This window comes from Oncorhynchus nerka, linkage group LG7 (assembly GCF_034236695.1).
Source record: "Oncorhynchus nerka isolate Pitt River linkage group LG7, Oner_Uvic_2.0, whole genome shotgun sequence".
NCBI classification, from domain to species: Eukaryota; Metazoa; Chordata; class Actinopteri; order Salmoniformes; family Salmonidae; genus Oncorhynchus; species Oncorhynchus nerka.
This window is the reverse complement of record NC_088402.1, coordinates 50,292,645-50,304,354: the sequence shown is the minus strand read 5'-3', so window position 1 is coordinate 50,304,354 and position 11,710 is coordinate 50,292,645. Positions and strand designations below refer to the sequence as shown.

Genomic DNA, 11,710 nt, shown 5'->3' with positions numbered 1-11,710 from the left:
CATCAAAGTTGGATCAGCCTGTAGTGTGGTTTTCCACTTTAATTTTGAGTGTGACTCCAAATCCAGACCTCCATGGGTTGATACATTTGATTTCCATTGATAATTTGTGTGATTTTGTTGTCAACACATTCAACTATGTAAAGAAAAAAGTATTTAATAAGAATATTTCATTCATTCAGATCTAGGATGTGTTATTTTAGTGTTCCCTTTCTTTTTTTGCGCAGTGTATATACACTGAACAAAAATATAAAAACGCAACATGCAACAATTTCAAATATTTAAAGTGATTTCATATAAGAATCTGTCAATTGAAATAAATTAGGTCAAATCTTTCTCCCCGATTTTGTGATATCTAATTGGTTGTTACAGTCTTGTCCCATTGCTGCAACTCCCGTATGGGCTCGGGAAAGGCAAAGCTCGAGAGCCATGCGTCCTCCAAAACATTATCCTGCCAAGCCGCACTGCTTCTTGACACACTGCTCGCTTAACCCAGAAGCCAGATGCAGGAGGAAACCCAGTACAACTGGCGACCGAAGTCAGCGTACATGGCAACCGAAGTCATCGTACATGCACCCGGCCCGGCACAAGGAGTCACTAGAGTGCAATGGGACAAGGACATCCCTGCCGGCCAAACCCTCCCCTAAACCTGGACAACGCTGGGCATTAGGCCCTAATCTATGGACTTCACATGACTGGGAATAAAGAAGTGCATCTGTTGGTCAAAGATAACTTTTAAAAAAGTAGTGACGTGGATCAGAAAACCAGTCAGTATTTGGTTTGACCACCATTTTCCTCATGCAGCGCGACACATCTAATTCACATTGTGTTGATTGTGGCCTGTGGAATGTTGTCCCACTCCTCTTCAATGGATGTGCGAAGTTGCTGGATATTGGCGGGAACTGGAACACGGTGTCGTACACTCGATCCAGAGCGTCCCAAACCTGCTCAATGGGTGACATGTCTTGTGAGTATGCAGGCCATAGAAGAACTGGAACATTTTCTATTCCACAAGTGCATATGGTCCCATTTGGGATTGGACCTACTATATGACAGAACAAAATAAGGTATATCGTTTTGATTTGAACGCTTCAATGTTTTAAATATTATGAAGTTTACTGTCAGCCATTTACTGTGGCAGGAAGAAGAAAACAACAGGAACTCAGGTTTTTTTCCAGCCCAAATCAAAATTAGAGCAACAAAACACTAAAAACAGATGAGCATGCTTTATGTTTCTAAAATAAATGTATTGTAAGAAGTAATGTGGTGTATTCTGAAAATGAATCTGTCACTCAGCTCTTCACAAGCACACAGCCCCCAGCCATGCAGTGTCGCAGCGTGAGGCAGAAATACTTTGAAAACATCTACTGCAGTATTTTTTTTATCTATAAATGTGAAATGCTCGTGGAGCACTGACCACCCACCAACATAACTGATCAAATAGACATTTTAACAGCCAATGCCAAAATCTACCTGCATTTGGCAGATGTTAAGTTTGAGTACAACATACAAGTATGCTTCAATGTTTTGAGCTATTTACCATCCTTGGAAAGTGGAGACAGATGTAAAACAAAATAAAACATGTTATTAGTTGGAGGTATTGAAAGGTACAGTATATGAATGCATTTTCATGTTTCTTTTGAAAGTTCCTACTTGAGCATCACTCTAGTGTACCTCTGGTGTGCAAATCAGTCGTTTTCTGAGCTGACTGTCAAAAAAATGTATGTTTAATATACATTTAAATAAAAGTGAGAATCAAACATGTGTTGATATTTCAATGACTACACCGCAATTTAAGGAAACAGGTGTGATTCAGTATAGATCATGAAACTGCCTTCACATGTTCTTACTTTCACTGTCTCCCTCCTTTTTCTGCTCTGCCTCTTCGCCTTTTTGACCAAAGCATCTGTAAGTTCCATACAATCAATGCATGTCAACAAACATAAGTTAACTGTGGCCTGCTAGGGCACCGTAATGTTGTCCATCGCCCGTGCCTCGGCCGGCCCATCAGGCGCCCCTGGGGAAGGGGGGAGGCTACTGTTACACCTGCTCCCGCTCTTCCTCCCTGGCACTTGAGGGCGTCAGGCTCCCCAGCATTGCGCACTCCTGCCATCATCATTACGCACACCTGTCCCCCCCCCCAGAGAGATGTCTGTTAACATGTTTAATGTATGTCACGCTTCATTTGAAAGTTTATGCCACAAAATAAGGTCTATTGTTTTGATGTGAATTCTTCAATGTTTTTAAATATATGAAGTTACTATAAGCCATTTACCTCTGCTGTCTTGCATTACGGTTGGGTGGAGAGATGTCTGAGACAAAATGAATCACATGTTAACATTAACAGATGTCTAATGTATGTCAGACTTTATTTGAAAGTTCAGGCTCTAAAGTATGACACTACAAAATAAGGTCCACTGTTTTGATGTGGATGTTTTTAAATACTATCAAGTTACTGAAGGCCATCTACCTTTGCTCTGTGACACTTCCAGGTGAGCTTGTTGGAGAAACTTCTGTGAGACAAAATTAATCACGTTAACATTAACAAATGTCTAATGTCCAGTATCAGTCAAGGTTTGGACACACCTACTCATTGAAGGGTTTTTATTTATTAGTCCTATTTTCTACATTGTAGAATAATAGTAAAGACAAACTATGAAATAACACATGGAATCATGTAATAACCAAAAAAGTGTTAAATACATCAAAATATATTTTATATTTGAGATTATTCAAATAGCCACCCTTTGCCTTGACAGCTTTGCACACTCTTGGTATTCTCTCAACAAGCTTCATGAGGTAGTCACCTGGAATGCATTTCAATTAACAGGTGTGCCTTGCTAAAATTGTGGAATTTGTGGAATTTCTTTCCTTTTTACTGTGTTTGAGCCAATCAGTTGTTGTGACAAGGTAGGGTGGTATACAGAAGATAGCCCTATTTGGTAAAAGACCAAGTCCATATTATGGCAAGAACAGCTCAAATAAGCAAAGAGAAACGACAGTCCATCATTACTTTAACACATGAAGGTCAGTCAATCAGGAAATTGTAAAGACATTTGAACGTTTCTTCAAGTGCGGTCGCAAAAACCATCAAGCGCTATTGATGAAACTGTCTCTCACGAGGATCGCCACATGAATGGAAGCCAGAGTTACCTCTGCTGCAGAGGATACGTTTATTAGAGTTACCAGCCTCAGAAATTGCAGCCCAAATAAGTAACAGACACATTTTAACATCAACTGTTCAGAGAAGACTGCGTGAAATCAGGCTTTTATGGTTGAATTGCGAAGAAACCACTATTAAAGGACACCAATAAGAAGAGATTTGCTTGGGCCAAAATACATGATTAATGGACACAGTCCGGTTCCTCCGGCGACGATCCATGGGCCGGAGCTTCTGGCGACGATCCCCGCACCAGAGTTGCCACCGAAGCGGGCGGATCCGCGAGCGGAGCGGGGTCGACATCCCGCACCGGAGCCACCACCGAGGCCAGATGCCCACCCGGACCCTCCCCTATAGAGTCAGGTTTTGCGGCCGGAGTCCGCACCTTTTGGGGGGGGGGCGGTACTGTCACGCCCTGACCTTAGACATCCTTTATTCTCTATTTCGGTTAGGTCGGGGTGTGACTAGTGTGGGCATTCTAGTTTCTTTTTTTCTAGGTTGGCTTGGTATGGTTCCCAATCAGAGGCAGCTGTCTATCGTTGTCTCTGATTGGGGATCATATTTAGGCAGCTTTTCCCACCTGTTTGTTGTGAGATCTTGTTTGTGTATAGTTGCCTTGAGCACTGCATAGCTTCACGTTCGTTTTGTTCTTTATTGTTTTTTGCCAGGCCACGTAATAAAGATGATGAACCCAAACGACGCTGCATTTTGGTCCGATTCTTACAACAATGTTCGTGATACATACACACTTAATACATGAGAGAAGGTCCCTAGCGGACTAACACAACACATGGCGGCTTCTTACACAACAAAATGAAGGGGGGAAGCGAGAGGAAAAGATACTTATCGTTGATTCATTTTTTAAACTATTCTCACAGTAATCATATACTTTGCACACGAACCAACGCAATTTTGGGAAATCATGAATGTATTAACGTTACGTTATGCCTTCATTCGCCATTTCTCTGTCGGAACCAGCCCTCCTTAGGAAGGTTGTTGGCCTTTCAGTGGCAAGCTTGTATGGCTCTAATTGTCAGAGAGGGGTCTCCCCTTTCCCGTCTTCTACTATTGTTCACTATGGAAGATGCTCCTTGGAAAGGCTAGCCAGCCGTGTCGACGGATCCCATTGGTGATGAGCATAGTAGGATACAGTGATTTTATTAGAGTAGTAGGATGTTCCCACTTAAATGAGCTTTTCTATATATTTGATTTTGAACAGCTAATCAGCCATACCAGTGATTGTCTGAGAGGTGAGCTTCTCGCCTCTTCCTTGTGTTGATATTCAAAGTTCAAAAGCTCTCTGGATGTGAGCTGCAGCTCTACATGCCTCTCTGGTCTGGGAGAATAGCTTATTTTCTTCACCTCGTGTTGAGGTTCAAAGTTCCAACCATTTCGAACCATGTTTTCTGGTCTAATGTTAATTTCTGTTACCAATTTCCTTTTATGCATTCTCTCGAAATGGTGGATCCCTCAGTCTGACCTCACTTGGGGCATGGCTATTACTATGCACAGTTTATAGGAGAGATTCTCTTATGGCTCCTAAAATCCCATTCCTATCTTAACAAAAATAATTTCATATTGATCATATTTATTATACAACATTAAGGATGGAAACTTGACAGATAAAGGGATATACTTTCCAAGTTACAGTATTTCATTGCTAACCTTTTTAATGACATCACAAAATAAAAACATACATGACATTAATTTTCTACAGATCCATCTCTGACCATTCCCCACATTCTTATGTTAGAAATATTGGTCAAGTATTCACTTTTTGAACGTGTTAGGGTTTCGGTGGGAAAAGCCTGTTAACCTGTTGAGTGTAGGGGGCAGTATTTTGATGTTTAGATGAAAAACATACCCAAATGAAACTGCCTATTTCTCAGGCCCAGAATCTATAATATGCATATAATTGTCAGATTAGGATAGAAAACACTCTAAAGTTTCCAAAACTGTCAAAATAATGTCTGTGAGTATAACTGTCACGTTCTGACCTTAGTTCCTTTGTTTTGTCTTTTGTTTTAGTATGGTCAGGGCATGAGTTGGGTGGGTTGTCTATGTTCGTTTGTCTATGATTTTCTATTTCTGTGTTTTGCCTGGTATGGTTCTCAATCAGAGGCAGCTGTCAATCGTTGTCCCTGATTGAGAACCATATTTAGGTAGCCTGTTTTCCATTGTGTTTTGTGGGTGGTTATTTTCTGTTTAGTGTTGTGTTGCACCTTACAGGACTGTTTGTTGGTTGTTTATTGTTTTGTTTTCAATGTTCATTAAGACACTAACAGCTTACAGACAGTAGCCAATTAAGGTCACAGTTATGAAAACTTAGGACACTAAAGAGGACTTTCTACTGACTCTGAAAAACACCAAAAGAAAGATGCCCAGGGTCCCTGATCATCTGCTTGAACGTGCCTTAGGCATGCTGCAAGGAGGATTGAGGAATGCAGATGTGGCCAGGGCAATAAATTGCAATGCCCGTACTGTGAGACGCCTAAGACAGAGCTACAGGGAGACTGGACGGACAGCTGATTGTCCTCGCAGTGGCAGACCACGTGTAACAACACCTGCACAGCATCGGTACATCCGAACATCACATCTTCGGGACAGGTACAGGATGGCAACAACAACTGCCTGAGTTACACCAGGAATGTACAATCCCTCCATCAGTGCTCAGACTGTCCACAATAGGCTGAGAGAGGGCTTGTAGGCCTGTTGTAAGGCAGGTCCTCACCAGACATCACCGGCAACAACATCGCCTATGGGCACAACTCCACAAATTATGACATTTAGTCACATGTCTGTGGAACTTGTTTAGTTAATGTCTCAGTTGTTGATTCTTGTTATGTTCATACAAATATTTACACATGTTAAGTTTGCTGAAAATAAACGCAGTTGACAGTGAGAGGACGTTTCTTAATATATTTTAAATATCACATATAAATAGCTGGGGAGATATAAATAGATGTGATTTGGGAGCTGAGTGTGTGTGACCCACTCAAGATAGTGAGAAACACAGCCTGTTGAGTGAAGGTAAACATGAAACAAATCTGAGTTTTGATAAGAAACAATCCTCCAGTAGGTCTTGAAGATAGTATGTTTCCATGAGTTAATCTGCAATGCTGTCATCCATTATACCTCTAACTATTGAACTTTGAATGGCCATTGCATGCTAAACTTACAGTAAGAGGCTTGATAACCGTTGAATTTCAGCTTTTTTATCCTGAAAATGTTATCCAGGCTTCACAGTTGATGTAGTTTTCAATGTCCAATACCCAACACAAAGAAACACATAATACACCAAACCCATGCCTTGTTTAGTCCTTATGATGCATCTATCTACTGTAATATTCTAAGTCCCTGGTAACTGCCTAACACCAATGAGAACTGGAACAGCTATTTCATGCAGAACACAACCATTGAGCATGTGAATATACTGTACAGCTTTATATTTTCAATGCATTCTCCAGTTTTTTGTGTATGTGATGAGTCCATACACACTCACACAACATACTGCAACATAACTGCACTGCTCTCCAGTTTTACTGTTGTCCAATGAATGTCTTCTGAGGCTCGTTTGGTATTTGAAGCTGATGGTGGATCACGTGTATGTCAGAATGACTGTGATCTTTGCAGTTGTCTCTCTTGGCAACTTTAAGATGAATGCACTACGTCGATCTCAATAAGAGCATCTGCTAAATGACTAAAATGCAATGTCAAAATGTGTATGGTTCCTGGTAGTTTACCCATCTGGGTAACACTTTTACAATAAGGTTCCATTTGACACCTGAAACCCCACCTCTTTCAGGAATACCTAGGATAGGATAAAGTAATCCTTCTCACCCCCCCCCCCCCCCTTAAAAGATTTAGATGCACTATTGTAAAGTGGCTGTTCCACTGGATGTCTTAAGGTGAACGCACCAATTTGTAAGTCGCTCTGGATAAGAGCGTCTGCTAAATGACTTAAATGTAAATTTGTAAAAGGGTTATAATTACATTAATGGTTATATCGCATTGGTCAAGAGTGCCGTCACTTGTCAATGTTTGCCAAATAGTCAGCCAATATTTACCTACACTTATTAACCATTTATAAATGCACTTACAAATGTTTATCATATGAACCCTTATGCATCCTCATTTTCTAGTTGTACAGTGGAACAATAGTTATTTTCTCACCTTTTTTTCTCTACATTTTTCTGTCCCAGGAACTGAAGAGGTTGGTTTTCATGCGTCTTGACCAACCTTTGCCCTGATGCCCCGGCCAAATTTACATTCAGGACATTATTCAATCATCATTACCGCTTATATCAACACATACTTACCACTTCTCTGTGATAGCCTAAGTATGGTGAACACTGGTGTGAAATGGTAACCCTAATACCTTTGGTTGGTGAAACAGTGGAGAAATCATCTCACAACGTTGAATGTTTTGATCTTCATACCCACCATTCATTGACTAAACATGTTTAACAAAGTGTTGAATCTTCACTCATGTATGTGGTGATGAGTACCCAGCAGTGATGAGTACCAAATGTCTAAGCTCTGAGAAAACTCTCAAATCATGTCGAAATTATTTCCCCACATGTATAACTGCTAAAAGTATATCTTATTTTAAAGTGACAGACCTATAAACATAACTGAGTTATCAACATTTATAACTGCTAAAATGATACCTTCAAAGGTGCAATAGACAGAAATCACTGCCATTTCCTGGTTGCAAAAATTCTAATAGTTTGCCTAATTTCAGTTAATGTGGCAAAACAAGCAGTCATTGTTTAGAGAATCATTGTACCATCTAAACCACTGTGAAATATGCTTCCCATAACCAAAAATATTGTATTTTCAACTGTTTGAAGCTGGTGGACAAAACTAAACTTAAGAATGGGAAGCATAGAAGTATGGTTGGCAGGTAGCCTGGTGGTTAGAGCGTTGGGCCTGCAACTGAAGGTTGCAGGTCGAATCCCCAAGCTGACAAGGTAAAAATCTGTTGTTCTGCCCCTGAACAGGCAGTTAACCCACTGTTCCTAGGCCGTCATTGGAAATAAGAATGTGTTGTTAACTGACTTGCCTAGTTAAATAAAGGTTCAATTAAAATAAATGCACACATAGAACATATCTACCACTTCTTAGACTTGCTTTCAATGACAGATCTATAACCTTTAAAGAAAGTCAAAACCTATTGACCATTTATTAATGAGTTGAGCCTACCAATATTATAACTTTAAAAATTATAGCTTAAAAGAGGAAACCTTCTGGCCATTTATTCATATTAAGTTACAAACATGTTTAACAGTATATAATATCCTCAAACATGCAATACATAGTGAAAACAATTGAATTGAAGGAGACATTGGGAAAACAATTTTAATTGCAGTGACTCAAATCTGTGTAGTTTATCAACGCGAGCCTAGCTAATTCGGAGAAACGGGAGTTCATTTTCTCTACCTTTTTTAACATTACAAGTCAGAATAGAAATTGATAACAGATTTAACTATTTAAAATACAACACAGCGCCCCATGGCCCCTTCTGTTGTCTTCATCCGTTTCTTTCTTGTTAAGGATTTTCCCATTCTTGAGTCAGACCTTATGGGAATTTGTGGGAGAGAAGAGGAATTTATGACAATTTAGCATAGACAATAGCTACATTACTCTACTCTCATAAATTCTACCATTTAGGTTTAGCTAGTTATGTTATCCACTGCTAGCTAATAACTTGCTAACACTAATAGCGAGCTACCACAGCTGAAATGGGTTAGCTAGTTATCACAATTTTTTATAATAAACTAGTAAATTCGTCTTAAAATTGGAACCACTAATTGTAGTGGGCTGACAAAGGATGATAGCAAATTTACCAGCTACCTAGCTAGAGACTGAACATGAGTTCAAAGGTTAGATAGCTAGCTAGCTACCGTGCTAATAAAAAAAAAACATTCTGAACAAATTGCATGGAATATCATGTCGATGTTAGCTAACTAGCTAACAAATGTGATTTATTTAGCTATATCATGCCAATGATCATATCGTGTTAAATCGTCTAGCATAACGTCTATATTGAAAAATACGTTTTAAAATTGACCTAATGCTAGCTAGCTAACGTTTCCTAGCCAGCTACTATAGGTAGGACAGGGGTGCTAGCTGAGCAGCGTACTAAATCCAGCAGAATTTCTATATTCAAAGGTGAAACAAATTGCATAGCGAATTCACCCTCTCTACCCTGTATCCTTTGAACAACGTTTTTTTCACGCATTCTCTTGTCTGGATTCTGAACACTTCTTATAGCCACGTCGTACTGATTATTTACGAGGCACTGTCACATGATGTGTCAATTCAACATTCTGGGCACGTTCCAGGTCGTCTTTATTTCAAGTACGTTTCACAGATGGACAGATCTCACAGTCGGATGCATTTTTCAGAAACCTACGATTCACACCAATAACATGTATTGAAACCTTGAGCGTTAATTTCTGTAATAAATAAGTGTACCAATGCATCATCAGGGTTTCAAACATGGGGCAAGACGCATCATGGCACTTGACCATTGTTCTGAAAACCAACCATTTCTGTTCCTGGGACAGTGCAACAATGCACCACACCCAAAAGTGAGAAAATAACCATTGAAAGTAAGGTTCCATGATGATACATAAGGGTTCAATATTATGCGCACATTATGCATTTATAAATGGTTATTAGCTGGAGGTAAATAGTGGCTCACTATGTGGCAAGCACTGACTGGCTATCACAGTAATTTGAGAAATTTGTTATAACCCATTTATTAATGGTTTACAATGCATTAACAATTGATTAAATAACCGTTGTAATTGTAATTACAAATCCTTCATAAACCCTGTACAAATAGAACCTTATTGTAAAGTGTTACCTAAATCGGTACCTAAAGTAGATGAACAGAGAAGGAAGACTGTTAAACATAATCTCCACCAGCTCAAGTTAGTACTTTCCACAGGGGTATACTACAAACCAGAATCAATGAGTTAGCCAGCTAAGTTTGATGAGCATCCAGAAATAACTATTGGCTTTCTGGTTCATTAAGAATCTAAACTTAGATATGCATGAAATGACTAAATCAAAAACAAATATATTTTTAAAAATTAAAAAAAAAAAAATCTGAACCCTTATCCAAGTTAGCTGGCTAACTAATTGAAGCTGCTCTGTAGTATACCCCTCTGGTTTGTTAACCCTACCTGGAGTGACAGGTTAACACGAGACAGAGGCAGGATGACCAATCAGAAGAACTAGGATGAAGACGAGGACACATAGTACATGACTGAATAGAGCCTTCTGAAATGCAACAAGCACAATGGCTCATTCCCCAAGTAAGACCTTCCAAATGGTATAATACCTGCTACTTTCTAATGTGTCACTGTGAGGTACTTTCTGGGCGAGAGTATCTGCTACCGTCGTACTTGGCTGCCGCTTCTCCCTGGTACCTGTATAGTAGCAGTGTTTACTTGTCTGTTTTTCGTTAAGCGTTTGTTTTGTCTATTTTCCGGCCTGTTGTTTTTGTCCACTTTTAGGCCTACTGGAGTTTTGTGACTCTTACAACCTTGGATATTAGTGTAAGCTAGCTTTCTAGTTAGCCTACCTCTGAGTCTGGATGCGCTGCTGTGACCACATACCAGCATGCAGTCTTCCTCTGATTGCTGTAATCATGGTTCTCTGACCCACCTATGGATTATTGCTTTGGGAATTTATCTATTTTGAATTTCCCTTGCCAAATACCTCCCTCTAGAATACCTGTCGGATTACCCTCCTTAGCTTTCCCCGTGGCCTGGTGTACCTCCCGCCTCCTCCCTGCTTATTCACCGGCTAGCTCTACAGCCTCTCCCCTGAAGCGCTTCTCTCCCTGGCTTTCGTTATTGTAACCCAGCCTCCATTCTTTTGCCATCGTGTGAGCTCCAGCCGTCAATCTCATTGAGGACGTTTCCGTTCTCTCTTTGCTTTTGCTCTGCTGGCAAAGGTTGTGTTTCAGATGTGTTTTGACTGTGGGTTCTAGTGCTAGCTGGATAAAGTAGGTTAGTTGCTTGCTGCTTTGCCTACTGTGGTGGTTTCTGTGTGGATTTATCTGATGTTTTCTTGGATCTAAATCACAGACCCGCTCACTGGCTCCTCTCTGTGCCTCCTGTTTGTACGATGCTCTGGTTACTATGGTTTCCCCCTCCCTGTTTTTTCAAGACCAAATACTATTCCCCCTTGATCTTCGCCACCTGAAATATAACTATTGGCTCTCCTCTGATGTACTTATCCTTGCCCGTTCATCATACATCCTACGTAGACGCCGCTACCTGCATCGTGGCTCACGTTGCAACTGGTCTTTCAACTATACTACTGGTAGCAACATTAACTCTCTTTGGTCTCACTCCACCCTGCTCCCAATAGATCATCTCGTACTGTAAACCATGACTGCCTTCAGCCTACCACTATCGATAAACTCACCTGTCTCACAATACTAACTTTGCTCTCCTCAACACTTGGTCAATGAGCAACAAAGCCCCCTTGCTCCATTAACTAATATCTGACAACAAGCTAGACTTACTTCTC

The 11,710-nt window shown here is 40.3% G+C and overlaps 1 long non-coding RNA gene across 1 annotated transcript; it reads right to left on the bottom strand.

Moving 5' to 3' along the window:
* Nucleotides 1–8,400: 8,400 nt before the first annotated feature.
* LOC115132771 (uncharacterized) lies at nucleotides 8,401–9,470 on the bottom strand. Its single transcript, XR_003864115.2, has 2 exons — nucleotides 9,359–9,470; nucleotides 8,401–8,737 (listed from the first exon to the last, which is right to left on the bottom strand). It is a non-coding gene; the product is annotated as an uncharacterized LOC115132771 (long non-coding RNA).
* Nucleotides 9,471–11,710: the final 2,240 nt, after the last annotated feature.